At 40.4% G+C, this 20,635-nt stretch overlaps 1 long non-coding RNA gene across 7 annotated transcripts; it reads left to right on the top strand.

The window, feature by feature from the left end:
• Positions 1-2,027: 2,027 nt before the first annotated feature.
• On the top strand, positions 2,028-20,308 carry LOC104104052 (uncharacterized). 7 transcript variants are annotated; one of them, XR_688047.4, is made up of 7 exons: positions 2,028-2,154; positions 3,283-3,432; positions 3,520-3,805; positions 3,930-3,990; positions 4,128-4,237; positions 4,353-4,487; positions 5,516-5,728. It is a non-coding gene; the product is annotated as an uncharacterized lncRNA (long non-coding RNA). The 7 variants fall into 7 exon arrangements; XR_011413760.1 differs by having other exon boundaries at positions 3,930-4,016; XR_688048.4 differs by having other exon boundaries at positions 3,930-4,020.
• The last annotated feature ends 327 nt before the right edge of the window (positions 20,309-20,635 follow it).

Below are 20,635 nucleotides of genomic sequence, written 5' to 3'. Positions count from 1 at the left end.
TTGTTTGGCTCAGAGTTGTAATGAGATGTTTGGAAAAAATCATACTGGGAAGTAGGTCATGATTTTTTTACCTTTTGAGCCGGGTGTTTTTCACATAAAAATACTTGTGTTCTTTACTTTCTGTATTATTTATCTGTAACTGTAGTTTAAGTAACGCATAGAAGAACCAAGTCCTTCCATAATTCAGTGCACACAAAAATTGGACACCACGCAAATCGTCCCCTCTAGTGTGGTATTCAAGTATAAAATATCACTTATGGTTATTATTCTTGTGGAAAACCCAATAAACAAGCTTCATAGCTGATGTTTGGCTAAAAATTTATATTTTTGCATGTAATTTGCGTTGCATGATACCTCGATCTTGTTAATTTTTGTGTGAATATTTGTGACTCGATCTTAATAATGTTATTTATATGTGTAGGAGTCAATTGAAAGTAATTTGGAAAGTTTGCATGCGAAGTGAAGTAAAAACGAAAGAATCTGGAGGAAGTATAAGTTTGGTGCCTAGGTTCGCGCTAGGCACCAACCAAAATGCCAAAGGCAACAGGGCACAAAAGTCGAAAACGTTTGGTGCCCAGGTTGGAGCTAGGCACCAACCAAAACGCCATTGACAGAAGACAAAAAAGTTTGTTGTCTAGGTTGGCACCAGGCACCAAGCGAGACGCTGAAGGGCGGATTTTATCCTAATTCGGCTGGGACTTGGGAATTTCAACCCTACACGTCCCTAACGTGCATAAAAGGGGTTCTAAACCTATTTTGGGGGGATCGAACATACTTTGGACCAAGGGAGAGAACAGAGCCACCGTGGAGGCCAGAATTCATCATATTCCATCTTTTCTCCATCAAACTTAGTAACCTTTACGTTTCTTTGGATGAATTGTTATTTTTCTACCATGTTTATGTGGAGCTAAACTTTGCATTCTAGGATTGTGGTTGTCATGAATATTGAAGTTTATTAATTACATTACCGTTAATTCGAGTTATCGTCTTTGGTTGTTTCTCTAATTCTGTGCATAATTGCTTAATTGTTTGGCCAACAGTTGAGTTCTATTTACTATCTATGCTATGTTTGGGAAAGCCGTGTTTAGATTAGAGTAGAATTAGAGAGCGCTTATTTCTGAACCCGTGGCTCGGGAAAAGATTTCACGGTTAGGATAGGAATATACCTAAAAGTCTTGCTTAGTTGAATATTGTATTATATTCTTACATGATAGATTCAATACCATAGGAATATATGGTTAATATATTGTGGATAGACGGATAGTATTGTGGGAACATGCTATTTATATAAACGATCCGGTCAACTAGTAATCATAGATAATTGGGATTAACATGTGTAATTACGAACTCAATAGGATTGACAAACCAACCATAACCCCGGAATCTTCATCTCCTTTGACTTAAGTCTAACTACAATCGCTTGCTCCTAATTAAGTTAGCTAATTACTTGTTTAATTTCTGCAATAGTAGTTTAGTAGAAAAATAATATTTTTTATAATCTTGGACAGTAAATTAATTTTAGTTTGCTTAGTTAACGATTAATCTAAGTCTCTGTGGGTTCGACATCCGACTTTCGAGTCAATTTATTACTTGACGGCCACATATACTTGCGTGTACTTGGGGAACCAAGAATAACATACATTCGATATCCAAAATCTACTTTCAGGCTCCATCGAGCAGTTGGAGAAAGGGACTTCATGCATTCTGAGATTACTTAGTAGTTGGTCCTTTCGAATTATATTTTGGGTGCAAGTATCAGTGATTTTGAGTGTCCATTGTACCATCCGAGCACTTGAACTAGCTGATATGAACAAGCTCTTATGTTCGATATTAAATGTTTGTGATCATTTATCATTTTATCTAATGAAAAATGCAGTCAGTTGGTCTTTTGATTTTCACATTACTAATATTAATATTTAGAAGCATCGGTTTAAGTGTACCAACACTGCATCATAAAATAGTACCAAAGGCAACATAAAGTGTACACTAAGTTTGAACCCTCTTTAGACCAATTTCATTGGCTATTCAACACGTGGAGGTCACTTAATATACACATAAAGCGCATTATATGGCTCTTAGTAGTCTTCAAAAGTGGAATTAGGACACAATTCCTCTGCAATTTCTTCTTCTCCGGCCTTCGCTTCCCATCTTTGTGTATATTTCTCAATTCTTCTGGGCTTTTATTCCTTCTTTTTTCTTTTAGTGTTTAACCTACATCTTTGATTTTTGCCCTTCTTTTCTGTCTCCTGATTTTGCTTGCTATTAATCTTCTATTGGATATTAATTTTTCCGTTCTTTTTAACAATTTCTTGCTAGATTTTAACATGCATGTCCGGAATTATATCTGATTTTTAATTATATGTTTGGAATATTGAGTCTTATGAAGAGAGTGCAGTGCACTAGACGGTCTAATAAGCGCTATTTTATCACATAACACCATTGAAACTACTCTCAGAGGGCTTTTGCTTCCCTCAAATCCTCTTTTCCAATGTGGGAATTTGTAAGCTTTTTTCAAATTAAGTTAATTTGGTTCAATTTCTTCATACATGCTTGCTTTATGATGTCTAAGGCTTTGATTAACCAAAGACCGTATTTTTATTTTAAGTTTATAAGTATAAATCTTCCTCTGATTAAACTCTTCTGGGGTGTTTTCCACTTGTTTCATGTGACATTACAAGTGTAGATACTGGCTGATTCATTATACTTTTTATGTGGTGTTTCCTTTGCACGGTGATGTACCCAAGTGTTTGATAATATGCCTGACACAATTGAAAAATTATTTTAACATCTCTTGAGTTCCGTAATGCAGTAATTTATCATTCAGCAACCTCAAAGTGATCTATCTTTTAGGCAACATGACAAATAGTCACGAGAATTAGATCTTTGTGTATTCATAAAACTTGGATTATAAAATCAAGCATGAGTATATTTAACACATTAGAAACTCATGCTGCATAGTCAAAAAATTTAGTGGTTAGGTTGTTCTTTCAATTGAGATGAGGATAGAGGCATACAATGTGCATAGGTTTTCTTTTGATTGATATTTTACGTAGGTTTTCTTTTGATTCATTGTTTGCTAATATTAGTGAACATGTGAACGAACTGATTAGTTGGAATGAAATTTTGGCAAAAAGCATAACATACTAAAAATACTTCTTTGTTGAACACATTCGACTTTTATTTGATTTTGATTTTCCACTAAATTTGCGCTTGCATGTCCGTCATTGCTCCTGATTTTGCAATCATCCTCTTTTTCTCAAGAATTTTATTATTTTTTACCAGGATATCATGCAACTAAGAGGCAACATCAATCAAATAATAACTGATACACCGGATTGGATATGTAAGGTCCAAATTGTCGACATAGGTCGAGAACGAGAGAGTCCCGAGAAAAAAGTTAGATTTCAAAATCATATTTTCGAGGATAAAGAGGTAATTATGTCTACAGCAACAACATATATTCAACTTTATACTATTATAATTTTACTGCATTTGTAACAAAAAATTGACACTTTACAGGAGCAACAAATTCGGGGAGTCGTGTATGGCGATGCCATTCCGTATTATGCCGACAAGTTTAAACTCTTACAGATATATCTAATCTCCACTGCAAAAGTTAAAGTTTCATCAACTTTATATGGTCCACCAATATATAAATTTTATTAGGTGGTTGATCGCGAGACTATAGTGGAACATATTGAGCCAAATAATGAGAGTGAGAAACCACTACTACCACCGGCGAAGTTGAATATCACTTCTTTCGACCACATTGCTCATATGACTCCACACATTGCTACAGAAATTGGTTATTTACCCCTATCATCTGTTACCTTTACCTTGATGAAATATTTGGCTTCTATAGAATAAATGTATTCCCCTTATTATATTTCTTCGCTCTGGAAAGATCATTCTATTTTTTTCCCAAGCAGATATACTAGGAGTCGTTGTCCGTTGTGGCTGTCTAAAGTATGCAGGTCGTGCTTCAAATAGGTGACGGAAGATTATTGTTATAGACAGTCAGTCAGTACAATATTTTTACAATATATATACACTTACTTTTCTTTCCAACATGTAGATATATCCTTACGATGGATATTTAATAAGTAATACATTCTCTCCATTGGCAGGAAAAAGCAGTTTCTGCTCAATTTATGGGAGGACTTTGCAGACATTGAAGGAACCGAGCTTTCGGGAAAAATTGAAAAAAATGAAGGATATCCTATAATTCTTGGAAGAAGTAACTTTTCGCTCTTATACATTTATTTTATAAAAAATACCACCAACACTATCCTGCTTCTTCATTGCTTCTCCAGAACTGCTGGAGAAATTTAATTTGTGTCACAAAAATGCAGTTTCTTTCAAAAAGTGCTTACCATAGCAAATACGAAGACTTGATAGAATCATGACTAAAGTGCCGCAGGAAAGTCTACCAACACTGCATCATAAAATAGTACCAAAGGCAACATGAAGTGTATACCCATCTCTCTGTAAGTTTCTCAATCCTTATGTGCTTCTATTTCTTCTTTTTTCTTTTAGTGTTTAACCTACATCTTTGAGTTTTGCCCTTCTTTTCAGTCTCCTGATTTTGCTTGTTACTAATCTTCCATTGGATATTAATTTTTCTGTTCTTTTTAACAATTTCTTGCTAGATTTTTACCTGCATGTCCGAAATGATATCTGATTTTTAATTACATGTTTGGAATATTGAGTCTTACAAAAAAATGTACTGGACGGTCTAATAAGTGCCATTTTTGTTGCAAAATACCACTGAAGCTAACTCTCAAAGGGCTTTTGCTGATGTAAGCTTTTTTAAAATTGTGTTAATGTAGTTCAATTTCTTCGTACATGCTTGCTTTATGATGGATAAGGATTTGATTAACCACATTCTTTTGGTTGAATGTTTCCCGTGTAACAAAAAATATAATATGAATGAAATATATTGTTTGGCATTCATCATCTTGAGTGCACAATGTATCTGTCTCTCATGCAAGGAAAGCAAGTACATCACCGTAGGAGTCAATCAATTTACGACAAGCGAAGCTTACTTTTCCCGGCCAAGAATCACTCTGATTTGTTATGATTTTGCTTTATTAAACTCTAATTTATATTTTTCTTCATTATCTTGAAAATTTTGCAGAGTATAATATATATGAATATTTTGTATTGAATACATCTAAATAGGATGATAAGTTGAGTTTAGTTTCTCTGTCCAACGATCTTTCTAATTATGGCATTTTACGTTATGCCAACGGACTCTTATGGTTTTGCCTTATTTGGTTCTAATGTAGATTTGTTTTTATCGTTCTAAGAATTTTGTAGATGTTTTGTTATTCTTATCTCAGTAAGACTGATTTATAGATGTTCGCTGGAAAGCATCTTAATGTTACTTTTGTTCTATGATACTGATTTATAAAGCTTTGTGAGCTCACTATTATTTGTATAAATCGAATTAAAACTTTTAGCCATAGACCATCAAATTTCTATATACCCGTTTAACATGTTGCTTCTACTGCAGGTGGAGACTCAAAACTGTTTGATCTTTTTGCAAATTAGCTCTTCATAGCATGTTGCTTTGGAATTTGCTAGATTCGATGCCGTCTATTTTTTGATATGGTGTTGTATTTAGTTTGAACAAACTTTTTAATTCATTAACCAAATTATGTTGTTGATTCTATGTAATTTTACTTTGTTTGCCATAATATCATGTTGGGCCCTACTAGTTACTAAAGATGGATGCACGGGCTTCACCCTACTAGTTACTAAAGATAGTATAACTAGTTACTATTTTATTATTTAGAAGTCGCACTTATGGTGTACGAAACATTGGGACGAACACTGGGATTTCAAAAAAATTAAGGGTAAATTGGTAATTGTTCATACCTTCTCATAGGGACACGTGTGCTACTATTAATTTGACCAAACCACGTGTACTGCACTTACATTCAACTATAGTCTATAGTGTAATTCTCCCTACCTTCTCATAGGGACACGTGTGCTACTACTAATTTGACCAAACCACGTGTACTGCACTTACATTCAACTATAGTCTATGGTAGTACTTCACAACTCATAATTTCTCTCTCACTTAGAAGACCATCTCAGTTTGTGAGTATCTCAGCTTTCTTCTACTCTTTTTATGTTCTTCAATCTTTTAAATTGTGAAATTGTTTGATAGATTGGTTTGTGGTTGCTTATGGCGTTAACTCTATTGTCCTTGTGATTTTTGGTAGATTCTACTTCATTCTCCTTCTTTCTTTGTTGCACCCATTTCTTGGTGATATGATTTTGATAGATTCGATTTGATTTTCTTCATATCTTAGATTTTTCGCTCTCTGCAATTTTCCACTTGCTTAGCTACTTCAAGAGGTTTGAGTTTTGTCACTATCCAAATTTACCCTCCGTGAATCGTCGTGACGGCACCTAATCTCTACGACTAGGTAAGCCTAACACTTGCAGAAACGAAATAAAAAACATGAAAATTAACAAATAACAGTAACAAATATTTTAATATGCAATTGAGATGTCGCTCGACATATACAATAATCAACTCTCGAAATATACATGACACTCCCAAGACCCGGAACACCGTAAGTCACAAGCTTCTACGAAGTTCTAACTGTTCTATACATCAGTGTCTATAGAAATAAGAGAAGAATCAACATAGGGGGATAGAGGGGGACTCCGAGGATCTGCGGGCGCGGGCAGATGTACCTTGAAGTTCTTCAAAACAGCAGCGACTGCAACTAAGGACGAGGCTGGTAAAAGGAACCTGGATCTGCACACGAAAAACATGTGCAGGAAAGGGCGTGAGTACACCACAGCGATACCCAATAAGTGCCAAGCCTAACCTCGGCAGAGTAGTGACGAGGTCAGGTCAAGGTCCTACTGGTATATAATAAATAAGCAGGAGAGTATAACAATATAATAAGAGGCTGGAATTTAAACAAGGAGAACATAGCAAAGTAGCAACGCAGAATACAGGGATAAACAACAGAGTATCTCTCGAGATACCGTCTCGTACTCCCAAAATAAAAGTGCAAGGAGATCTCTCGAGGTACCGCTCGTAGTCTCAAAAGTAAATATGCAGGGAGAACTCCTAAGGAACCGTCTCGTAGTCTCAAAAGTAAATGTGCAGGGAGATCTCCCAAGGAATCGCCTCGTAGTCTCAAAAGTAAATATGCATGGGGGATCTCCGGGGATACCGTCCCGTACTCCCAAAGTAAATACGCAGCTCAAACAAATGAATATAACGGTTACAGCAAGAAAACCTACAATTTAGACTAAGTACAAGTCAAGAAAGAAGCGGGATTTACTAAACATGCTGCAAAGAGTTTAAATAGGCAATTAGGACATGTAGACATGTTATTCTAGGCTAACAGGATAACTACACATGCTAGTATACTTAGATAAGATGAAAACATGCTATGTCTCGGTAAAAATAAGTTTTTTTTTCACAAATAGCCCGTGTACGCACTCATTACCTTGCGTACACGGCGCTCACATATCATAACAACACCAAATCCTAAAGAGATTTCTCTCACACAAGGTTAGGCAAGCCACTTACCTCGAACCAAACTCAATCAATCGGTAATAATGCCTTTTCCATGAATATCCGGCTCCGAATGGCCCAAATCTAGCCAAAATCAATTACATACCATAAATACAACTATAAGAAATTAATCTAATTAATGAAATCAAAGCTAAAGCAAGAAATCAGAAAATCGTCCCAAAAAGTCTCCCGGGGCCCACGTCTCGGAATTGGGTAAAAGTCACAAAATATGAACACCCATTCACTCATGAATTCACTCGTACCAAAATTACTCAAATCCGATACCAAAATCTCGATCAAAATCTCAAAATTCGGCCTAAGAACGTTTCTCAAATGTTCCCCAATTTTTCACCCCAAATCACTAATTTAATGATAAAATTAAAGACATAATCGTGGGAATTAACCAAAACTAGGTAAGAATCACTTACCCCAAACACCCACGTGAAAATCCCTCCAAAAAGCGCCTAATTCTGAGCTCTCAAGTCCAAATGGTGAAAAATGACATAAACCCTCGATTTTGAACTCTTAAATCTGCCCAGGTGTTCCCTTCTTCGCGAACGCGGCCACTATCTCGCGTTCGTGTATAACAAAAATTCCACTGACCAAATTTTCTCCTTCACAAACGCGAGGGACCTCTCACGAACGCGTACCTTTCACTTCCTGGTCCTTCGCGAACGCGATACCCACTATGCGAACGCGTAGACCAAATGACTGGGGTCCCCAGCTGCCTCACTTCCTCTACGCGAACGCGTTCCACTCTTCACGTTCGTGATGCTTCCACTGACCATACCTTCACGAACGCGGGCTCCTTTGCGCAAATGCGAAGAACAAACTTGAGATGGCCTCCCAGATGCCCTACGCGATCGCGAGACCTCTCTCGCGAACGCGATGAAGAAATGTCTGCAACAAAAACACAAGAAATCTGTTATCTTTTCTTAAGTTTAAAAGGTTCGTTAACCATCCGAAATCAACCGGAGGCCTCCGGGACCTCAACCAAACATACCAACAAGTCCTAAAATACCATACGAACTTAGTCGAGCCCTCAAACCATATCAAAACAACGCTAAAATCACGAATTATCCTCCGATTCAAACATAAAGAACTTGAAACTTCCAAATTCGACAACCGATGCCGAAACCTATCAAACCACGTCCGATTGACCCCAAATGTTGCACACAAGTCATAATCAACCTTACGGACCTACTCCAACTTCCGGAATCAGAATCCGACCCAATATCAAAAAGTCAACTATCGGTCAAAATCTCCAAAACTTTGACTTTCGCCATTTCAAGCCTAAATGAGCTACAGACCTCCAAAACACTATCCGGACACGCCCCTAAGTCCAAAATCACCTAACGGAGCTAACAGAACCAACATAACTCTATTTCGGAGTCGTCTTCACACAGTTCCGACTACGGTCCAAATCCTAAGGCTTAAACCTCCATTTAGGAACTAAGTGTCCCAAAACACTCCAAAAACCAAAACGTAACCTCCCGGCAAGTAACAATAGCAGAAAAAGATATGGGAGAAGCAGTTAATAGGGGATCGGGACTATAACTCTCGAAATGACCGGCCGTGTCGTTATATCCTTCCCCTCTTAAAACAATCGTTCGTCCTTGAACGAGCATAAAGACATACCTGAAGTGGTGAAAAGATGAGGATAACGGCTGCGCATAATATGCTTGGTCTCCCAAGTAGCCTCCTCGACCGGTTGACCCCTCCACTGAACCTTTACGGATGTAATGTTCTTTAACCTCAGCTTTCGGACCTGCCTGTCCAAAATAGCCATTGGCTCCTCAACATAAGATAGATCCTTGTCCAATTGGAATGAGCTGAAATCCAACACATGAGCCGGATCGCCATGATACTTTTGGAGCATAGAAACATAGAAGACTCGATGGACCCCTGCAAGACTAGGAGGCAAGGCAAGCCCATAAGCAACCTCCCCAACACGTCGCAGCACCTCAAATGGGCCGATAAACCTTGGACTCAGCTTGCCCTTCTTCCCGAACCTCATAATGCCCTTCATTGGCGAAACCCGGAGCAAGACCCGCTCTCCAACCATGGATGGAACATCGCGAACCTTCCGATCCGCATAACTCTTCTGTCTGGACTGGGCCATGCGAAGTCGATCCTAAATCACCTTCACCTTATCCAGGGCATCTTGAACCAAGTCTGTACCAAATAATCTAGCCTCGCCTGGCTCGAACCAACCCACTGGAGACCGACACCGCCTACCATACAGAGCCTTATACGGTGCCATCTGAATACTCGACTGATAACTGTTGTTGTAGGCAAACTCCGCAAGTGGCAAGAACTGGTCCCAAGCACCCCCAAAATCTATCACACAAGCGCAGAGCATATCCTCCAGTATTTGAATAGTGCGTTCGGACTGTCTGTCCGTCTGAGGGTAAAATGTTGTGCTCAATTCAACCCGAGTACCCAACTCCTGCTGTATAGCCTCCAGAAACTGCGACCCCCGGTCAGAGATGATAGATACTGGTACGCCATGAAGCCTGACGATCTCGCGGATGTAAATTCGAGCCAGCTACTCGGAAGAATAAGTAATCATCACATGAATGAAATGAGCTGACTTGGTCAGCCTATCCATAATCACTCAAACTGCATCAAACCTCCACTGAGTCCGTGGGAGTCCAACAACGAAATTCATAGTGATCCGCTCCCATTTCCACTCCGTAATCTCTAGCTTCTGAAGCAACCCACCCGGTCGCTGATGCTCATACTTCACCTGCTGGCAATTTAGGCACCGAGACACATACTTCACTATATCCTTCTTCATCCCCCTTCACCAGTAATGCTGCCTCAAGTCCTGATACATCTTCGCGGCACCCGGATGAATAGAGTACCGTGAGCTATGAGCCTCCTGAAGAATCAACTCACGCAAACCATCTACATTAGGCACACATAGCCTGTCCTGCATCCTCAATACGCCATCATCCCCAATAGTGACCTCATTAGCATCACCGCGTTGAACCGTGTCCTTAAGGACAAGCAGGTGGTGGTCATCATACTGACGCTCCCTGATACGATCATAAAGAGAAGACCGAGAGACCACATAAGCCAACACTCGATTCGGCTCAGAAATATCCAATCTCACAAACTGGCTGGTTAAGGCCTGAACGTCCAATGCTAAGGGTCTCTCTGCTGCTAGAAGATATGCCAAACTCCCCAAACTCTCTGCCCGGCGACTCAAAGCATCGGCCACCACATTGGCCTTCCCCGGGAGGTACAAAATGGTGATATCATAATCCTTAAGTAGCTCTAACCATCTCCGCTGACACAGATTAAGATCTTTTTGCTTGAACAGATGGTGCAAACTCTGATGATCAGTGTAAATCTCATAGGGAACACCGTACAAATAGTGGCGCCAAATCTTCAGGGAATGAACAATAGCCGCTAACTCAAGGTCATGGACAGGATAGTTCTTCTCATGCACCTTCAGCTGTTTGGACGCGTAGGCAATCACCCTACCGTCCTGCATCAATACCGCGCCAAGACCAATCCGTGACGCATCACAATATACAGTGTAGGACCCCGAACCTGTAAGCAATACCAAAACTGGGGCTGTAGTTAAAGCCGTCTTGAGCTTCTGAAAGCTCTACTCACACTCCTCTGTCCACCTAAATGGAGCACCCTTCTGGGTCAGCCTGGTCATAGGCGCTGCAATAGATGAGAATACCTCTACAAAGCGACGGTAATACCCTGCCAAACCAAGAAAACTACGGATCTCCGTAGCCGATGATGGTCTAGGCCAACTCTGCATTGCTTCCACCTTCTTCGGATCCACCTTGATCCCATCACTCGATACTACATAGCCCAAGAATGCCACTGAGTCTAGCCAAAACTCACACTTAGAAAATTTTGCTTACAACTTCTTTTCTCTCAAAGTTTGAAGCACAGTCCTCAGGTGCTGCTCGTGATCCTCCCGAGTCCGAGAGTACACCAGAATATTGTCAATAAACACAATGACGAAGGATTCAAGATAAGGTCGGAACCCACTGTGCATCAAGTGCATAAAAGCTGTTGGGGTATTAGTCAGCCCAAAAGACATCACAAGGAACTCGTAGTGACCATACCGAGCCCTGAAAGCAGTCTTCGGTATATCTGGCTCCCAAATCTTTAACTGATGATAGCCTGAACGTAAGTCAATCTTGGAGAACACTCTGGCACCCTGTAGCTGATCAAATAAATCATCAATACGAGGCAATGGATATTTATTCTTCACTGTAACTTTGTTCAACTGGCGGTAATCAATACACATCCGCATAGAACCATCTTTATTCTTCAAAAATAAGACAGGATCACCCCAAGGTGACACACTGGGCCGAATGAAGCCCTTATCAAGCAACTCCTATAACTGCTCCTTCAACTCAGGAAGAGCCATACCGTATGGAGGAATAGAGATAGGTTGAGTGCCCGACAACAAATCAATGCCTAAATCAATATCTCTGTCGGGCGGCATGCCCAGAAGATCAGACGGAAACACATCTGGGAAAACCCTCACTATTGGAACTGACTCAACTGTAGGGGTATCAACACTGACATCTCTCACATAAGCCAAATACGCGTCACACCCCTTCTCAACCATTCGTTGAGCCTTAAGAAATGAAATAACTCTGCGGGGAGTGTACTCTAAGGTACCTTTCCACTCTAATCGCGGTAAGCCTGGCATAGCTAGTGTCACGGTCTTAGCGAGACAATCAAGAATAGCATAAAGGGGCAACAACCAGTCCATGCCCAAGATAACATCAAAATCTACCATACTGAGTAATAATAAATCGGCTCTGGTCTCAAAACCACTAAGAGCAATCAAATACGACCGATACACGAGGTCCACAATAAGAGAATATCCCATAAGAGTAGACACATAAACAGGGGAACTCAAAGAACCCCAAGATACGCCCAAGTGTGGGGCAAAATAAGAGGACACGCATGAATACGTAAAGCCTGGGTCAAATAATACCGACGCATCTCTATGACAGATTGGAACAATACCTGTAATGATAGAGTCGGAAGCAACTGTCTCTGCACTAGCCAGAAGAGCATAATACCTGGCCTGACCTCCCCCTCTAGGGCGACCTCGACCTCCCCGACCTCCACCTCGAGCTGGCTGAGCAGGTGGGGCAGTAGCTAGTGCTGGAATCATGGCCTGAGGACCCGGTGGAGCACGTGGTGGCTGAGAAGTCTGTGGAGGTGCAACCCTCCTAAGTCTGGGGCAATCCCTCACCATATGGCGGGTGTCGCCACACTCAAAACAACCCCTCGGAGGGCGTGGCTGCTGCGACTGACTTGGGCCAGGTCTGCTGGACTGGCCTCTAAAAGCACCCCGAGCAGAAGGCACACTAGATACTGGTGGTGTATAATAAGGCTCCTGAGGCCTAGCGGTGCATAATAAGGCTCATGTGACCTAGAAGGGGTTGGAACACCACTGGCGACCGGAAGAGATGAATGAATGTGGCGACTCACATAACCCATACCATGGCGAGCTGCTGGGGCACGAGCTCCAGAATAAGAACTAGTCTCTCGAGACCTCTTGGCCTCTCTCTCCTCCCGGTCCCGGGCAAGCATGCCCTCCAATCTCCTGGCAATACTCACAACCTGCTGATAAGGGATATCCATCTCCAACTCCCTGGCCATACTAATACGGATACTAGGGTGGAGTCCCTCAATAAACCGTCGAACCCTCTCTCGAACTGTGGCAACCAAGGCTGGTGCATGTCGGTCCAAATCACTGAAGCGGACTGCATACTCTGACACAGTCATAGCACCCTGGCGCAGCTGCTCAAACTCCGCGCGCCATGAGTCCCTGAGGCTCTGAGGGACATACTCTCTCAAAAATATGTCCGAGAACTGAGTCCATGTAAGTGAAGTTGCCTCATCCGGACTACTCAACTCATAAGCACGCCACCATTGATAGGCTGCTCCTCTAAGCTGGAAAGTGGTAAAAGAAACCCCACTCGTCTCCGCTACGCCCATAGTACGGAGAATACGATGACACTCCTCCAAAAAATCCTGAGCATCATTTGTAGCCAATCCACTGAAGGTAGGTGGGTGGTACTTCTTGTACCTCTCAAGTCTGAGCTGCTCCGCCTCAGAAGCGGCTGTCCTAGTCTAATGATAAACCGGAGCTATCGGCGGCATATGAATGAACTCTGGGGCCTGATCAACCTGGACCCTCTGCTCAGGAGTGCGGGCTGAGGAAGCCTGTGCCCCTCCCCCGGCCTGAGATGCGGCGGGAGCTAATGGAATCAATCCAGCCTGAGCTAAGTTGTTGAACATGCTCATGAACTAGGCTAGAGTCTCCTGGAGGGCTGGTGCCTGCCCTCCAGCTGGAGCTGTTGGGGGCTACTCTGTCGCAGCTCGTGCGGGTGCTCTGGCTGCACCGCGTGGTCGTCCTCTACCCCGGCCCCGGCCTCTAGCGGCTCTAGCAGGGGGCGTGGGTGCCTGGTCATCAGATCGTACGGTATGGTTCCTCACCATCTGTGAGAAAGAATAGATTACAGAAGTTTAGAATTTTTTATGCTAACAAATTTCGCACGAAAAGGAATCAAAGAAGCATAATTTTTCATAACAGTTCCATAGCCTCCCGAAGATAAGTACAGATGTCTCCGTACCGATCCATGAGACTCTAATAAATCGGCTTGTGACTCACGACACCTATGAACCTAGAGCTCTGATAGCAACTTGTCACGACCCAAACTTTCCCTCCGTGAATTGTCGTGACGACACCTATTCTCTATGAGTAGGTAAGTCAACACTTGCGAAAACGAAATGAAAAATATGAATATTAACAACTAACAGTAACAAATATTTTAATAAGCAATTGAGATGCCGCTCGGCATATACAATAATCAACTCTCGAAATATACATGACACTCCCAAGACCCGGAACACCGTAAGTCACAAGCTTCTACGAAGTTCTAACTGTTCTATACATCAGTTTCTATAGAAATAAGAGAAGAATCAACATAGAGGGATAGATGGGGAGTCCGAGGATCTGCGGGCGCGGACAGATGTACCTTGAAGTTCTCCGAAACAGCAGCGACTGCAACTAAGGATGAGGCTGGTAAAAGGAACCTGGATCCGCACACGAAATATATGTGCAGGAAAGGGCGTGAGTACACCACAGTGGTACCCAGTAAGTGCCAAACCTAACCTCGGCCGAGTAGTGACGAGGTCAGGACAAGGACCTACTGGTATGTAATAAATAAGCAGGAGAGTATAAGAATATAATAAGAGGCTAGAATTTAAACAAGGAGAACATAGCAAAGTAACAACGCAGAACACAGGGATAAACAAAAGGGGATCTCCCGAGATACCGTCTCGTAGTCCCAAAATAAAAGTGCAAGGAGATCTCCCGAGGTACCGCCCCGTAGTCTCAAAAGTAAATATGCAGGGAGAACTCCCGAGGAACCGCCTCGTAGTCTCAAACGTAAATGTGCAGGGAGATTTCCCAAGGAACCGCCTCGTAGTCTCAAAAGTAAATATGTAGGGGGAGATCTCCCGGAATACCGTTCCATAGTCCCAAAGTAAATACGCAGCTCAAACAAATGAATATAACAGTTACAGCAAGAAACCCTATAATTTAGACTAAGTACAAGTCAAGAAAGAGGCGGTATTTACTAAACATGCTGCAAATAGTTTAAATATGCTATTAGGACACATAGACATGCTACTCTAGGCTAACAGAATAACTACACATGCTAGTATACTCAGATAAGATGAAAACAGGCTATTTCTCGGAAAAAATCAGGTTTTTTTCCACAAATAGCCCGTGTACGCACTCGTCACCTCGCGTACATGGCGATCACATATCATAACAACACCAAATCCTAAGGGGATTTCCCCCACACAAGGTTAGGCAAGCCACTTACCTCGAACCAAGCTCAATCAATCGGTAACAATGCCTTTTCCACGAATATCTGGCTCTGAATGGCCCAAATCTAGTCAAAATCAATTACATACCATAAATACAACTATAAGAAATTAATCTAATTAATAAAATCAAATTTAAAGCAAGAAATTAGAATATCGCCCCAAAAAGTCTCCCCGGGCCCACGTCTCGGAATCGAGTAAAAGTCACAAAATATGAACACTCATTCACTAATAAGTTCACTCTTGCCAAAATTACTCAAATCCGATACCAAAATCTCGATCAAAATTCAAAAATTTGGCCTAAGAACTTTTCTCAAATTTTCCCCAATTTTCCACCACAAATCACTAATTTAATGATGAAATTAAAGACATAATCGTGAGAATTAACCAAAACTATGTAAGAATCACTTACCCCAAACAACAACGTGAAAATCCCTCCAAAATCGCCTAATTCCGAGCTCTCAAGTCCAAATGGTGAAAAATGACATAAACCCTCGATTTTGAGCTTTAAAATCTGCCCAGGTGTTCCCTTCTTTGCGAGCGTGGCCACGATCTCGCGTTCGCGTATAACAAAAATTCCACTAACCAAATTTCCTCCTTTGCGAACACGAGAGACCTCTCGCGAACGCGTACCTTTCACTTCCTGGTCCTTCGCGAACGTGTAGACCAAATGACTGGGGTCCCTAGCTGCCTCTCTTCCTCTACGCGAACGCGTTTCACTCTTCACGTTCGCGATGCTTTCACTGACCATACCTTCGAGAATGCGGGCTCCTTTGCGCGAACGCGAAGAACAAACTTGAGCTGGCCTCCTAGATGCCCTACGCGTTCACGAACAAACTTGAGCTGGCCTCCCAGATGCCCTACGCGATCGCGAGACCTCTCTCGTGAACGCGATGAAGAAATGTCTGCAACAAAAACACCAGAAATCTGCTATCTTTTCTTAAGTTCAAAATGTCCGTTAACCATCCGAAATCAACCCGAGGCCTCCGGGATCTCAACCAAACATACCAATAAGTCCTAAAATACCATACAAACTTATTCGAGCCCTCAAACCACATCAAACAACGCTTAAATCACGAATCATCCTCCGATTTAAACTTAAAGAACTCGAAACTTTCAAATTCGACAACCGATGCCGAAACCTATCAAACCACGTCCGATTGACCCCAAATTTTGTACACAAGTCATAATCAACCTTACGGACCTACTCCAACTTCCGGAATCAGAATGCGACCCCGATATCAAAAAGTCCACTACCGGTCAAAATCTCCAAAACTTCCGACTTTCGTTATTTCAAGTCTAAATGAGCTACAGACTTCCAAAACACTATCCAGACACGCCCCTAAGTCCAAAATTACCTAACGGAGCCGACGGAACTCCATTCCGGAGTCGTCTTCACACAGTTCCGACTACGGTCCAAATCCTAAGGCTTAAACCTCTATTTAGGGACTAAGTGTCCAAAAACACTCCAAAAAACAAAACGAAATCTCCCGGTAAGTCACAATAGCAGAAAAAGATATGGGAGAAGCAGTTAATAGGAGATCGGGGCTATAACTCTCGAAACAACCGTCCGGGTCGTTACAAGTTTTCTCCTATTTTTTTTTTATTTTCATGGATTCCGTCTCTTTCTAATTTTATCACTTGCTTGATAAAAATCTTCTAGCCTCTGTTGTGTTTGTTTTTACATTCTTTTGAATAATTTCTTGCTAGATCTACATACATGTCAGAAGTTCTATCTAATTTTTATATGCATGTTTGGAAATAAATACTTAATTAGGTGCGTGTTTTTTGTTTCTAATTTTGGTTGTGCGACTGTTTTTGTGTGCAAATTTTATTATTATTATTTATTCTTTTTGGTAAGAGGGGAAATCCGCGGACGCTACGACCTCTGTCACAGCCTCTGCCCTTCGGGTGAGCACTCTGTGGTAAGCACTTTGTGCGCACTGGGTGAGCACTCTGTGGTGAGCACTTTGTGCGCACCGGGTAAACCTTCCCTATGTAATAGCCTGAATTTTATTATTTGAAATTGCCTATTGAGGGTGAATTCAAAAAGTTTGTTTTCTGATTTTCTTTAGATTTGATTTCTTCGTTCTTAAAAAAGTGGATCTGAAGCAGTGAGATGCTTCTGTTCTCCAGTTTTGTTCTCTCTCTTTGAGTTTTGTGTAATATGTGATTCCTATAAATGACTCTCACCATTACTATACAGTTGTAGAGTGATGCACCTAAGGTGTTTGATAAGGAAATCTTTTGCGAGGCACTATTTGGTTCTTGAACTCTTCACTATTTCAATGTATTTCATGCATTGCAACAAACATGGGGTGGTCTTCTTTTTTGAAACCATAACAACCTTGAACCAATTACCTGATCGAGAAAAAAATCATTGGCGGATTTGAGAGGAGCTGACTCGATGAACAGGAAAACTACTATCAATTGATAGGAATCATCATGCATCATCAATAAACCATGGTAAACATCAAAATGTGCATATGTCATGACGCACTAGGCTATTCTGGAAAAGGTCTATTATTGAGCTCAATTCATGATTGATACACATAGGTGATCATTCTTCTGAATGTGGCAATGATACTGGTCATGGCTGTATAACTGCTGCACAAAGCGTTACAATTTATTTTTAAGTTATTGTAGCTGCATATAATGAATATGGTATCAAAGTCAATTGTTTCACGGGTTGGGCACTTGGGCATGTCACACAACAAAATGATGAAGGAATTTGCATTGGAGGTTTGAGAAGAATGCGCAAGTCGATATTATTCTTTCTTTCTTTCTTTTTTCCTGGTATTTGTTTCTTCTTTTCATTTTTGTTTTGGTACTGCTTCATGTTTGTGTGGAATATTTTGTAACTGTGAACAAACTATTCCTTTCTTCAAAGTTATGTGAAATATGTCTTGAATCATCAGATCCACACTCTAAAGAAGAAAGTGAAGAAGGAAAAAGAAAATTTGCTAACCTGCCAAACCATATATAATGACTCATTGTAAACTTCTGTTATGTTCTTTTCTATGTGTCTATGTGATCTTTGGTGACATTTAGGGAAAACATGATTACTATAAGAGCACAGACCAACTCATATGTTGTTGGTTAGTCTTATTGAGCAAGAAATTCGTTTATACCTATTTCTACTCTCAAGTTGTACTCCACATTCTTTAGTATAATCATGTTTATTAGATGTGGGTATATTTTTCACCATACATTTATGTTTATATATCTATCAGTTTCTTGCTTGGAATTAAAGTTTAGTTGATGTTATAGTATAAAAAAAAGTATAGGGAGATTTAAGAAATCATGCTAAATATATAGAGTAGTAAATAGTTACAACAATATCATGTTTCAACTTTCTGTACTACAGAAGTATGTGATTGGCTTAACCAGTATTGTCAAAGGCGAAAAGCTCTAGAAAGCGTTCCATGTGTATTGGGGCTTTAAGCGCAAAGCGCAATTTAAGTGTGGGTTTTAGTAAAAAAAGGTGGAATGAAGGAAAAAAATAAAAATATATATGTAATTTAGGGAAAAAGTAACAAGTTAATTCATTCATATTGTTTTCCTTAATAACTAATACACTTATTTGCCAATTATATTTGTTGTTTTGTACCGTTCGATTCAAAATAGAATTTATGCGCAATGAGTGTTCATGCCTTAGTACCTTGCATACACTAAAGCACAGCTTAAGCGAGGGGAAGCACCCTCCGTGAGCTTTTTTGAGTTTCAGGGCTTAAGCGTGCTCCTTTGACAACACTAGGCTTAACCACAACATCTTGGTGGTAAATTGAATTCAGAGTTTATTTGTACCGCAGAGTTATGCGATTTCATGTGTTTTACTACCTTTTGGATAATTAGTGTTAGAATATTATTATTAATCTTTATATTATGTGATGTATGAATTCATGTTCATTTTGCGGTATCGTGTCAATTGTCAATAGCTTCTCCTAAAATGCGAAGTCTACCTTTTGATCTATATAATGAATGACCTCCATCTTCTCTTGGAAGGTAACATCTCTATAGGCAATAACTCTTATTTCATTGAGTTTTTTTTGTGGCACAGAAGAAATTAAAAAAAGAAGAGATATTGTCAGTACTTCCCTTAATAATAATGTTGTTAATAACAAAACTTTCAATACAGTTACCTTGGTCTTGAAGATTTCAGGAGCATTCTCCTAGAGTTGAGACCTCTCAAGCAAGTCAAACTTTTTAATTATTTTTTGGCGTAATGTGCTTTCTAGCATTTTGATTTATTGCTGGTGCCTTTAATTCCCACATAATAGATGCAGATGGACCTTTTAAGTGAGTTTTGAAATGGGTTGTTGTTGGATAGATTGTCTTTCCAGAGCATCAAATTTATTTTGTTTTAGCGTGATGTGCTTGCTACCTTTCTTTTTGTGGTTTAAGTTGCTGTACATTGATTGGCAGATATGGAACACGTATCTCTTCATTCACTTTAATGTGGCTTGGCAGACATGGTATGTGTTCCTAAACTGCTATGGAGTTCATTGGGTGATACCGAGGTTGGAGCAACTATTATATTGTTGCTATGGACAGAAAACAATGAAAACGGTGCAGACAAGTGTGCATTTTATGGACTGACTATCTGGGTAGAAAGGAATAGTAGGATCCTTGAGGAGGCTAAGGAGCGTACATCTTAATGTTAAATTTACATGCATTCAAAAATTGTATTGTTGGAGCAAAAGAATATAACTTCTAATATTTACAGATAACCCAGAACTTATGGATTTCTTCCTTGCAGGGTTAGGAGTATATCATGTACACGAGAATCTTTGTACTGTTTAATACCTCCTCGATACTATTTTATTGAATAGGATTTACCTTTCAAAAGAATTACCAACTAAATAGTTAAGGAATGATCCTTTAAAATCAGTTCTAAGGCGGATGATTTGACGGGCATCATCAAATTGGGCCCGTGCTGTACACGGCAGGCTCTTACTAGTATGCTTAGATATAGCAGTGAGTATGTCATCATTCCAGAGCAACAACAAACATCTGTACGATACGAACATCTGCAATTGGTAAAAGTGATCTTCCCGAACAGCATGTCCTCATAATACAAGGATAAACGTGTAGCAACACAAATTTACAATATTTCATCCCCTCCTCCCTCCTATAATTCATAAGTGAGCAAACCATTGAAATTTAAATTGATCACTCCGATGTTATCTA

This window comes from Nicotiana tomentosiformis, chromosome 2 (genome assembly GCF_000390325.3).
Source record: "Nicotiana tomentosiformis chromosome 2, ASM39032v3, whole genome shotgun sequence".
Classification (NCBI taxonomy): domain Eukaryota; kingdom Viridiplantae; phylum Streptophyta; class Magnoliopsida; order Solanales; family Solanaceae; genus Nicotiana; species Nicotiana tomentosiformis.
This window is presented reverse-complemented; position numbering and strand designations above follow the sequence as displayed.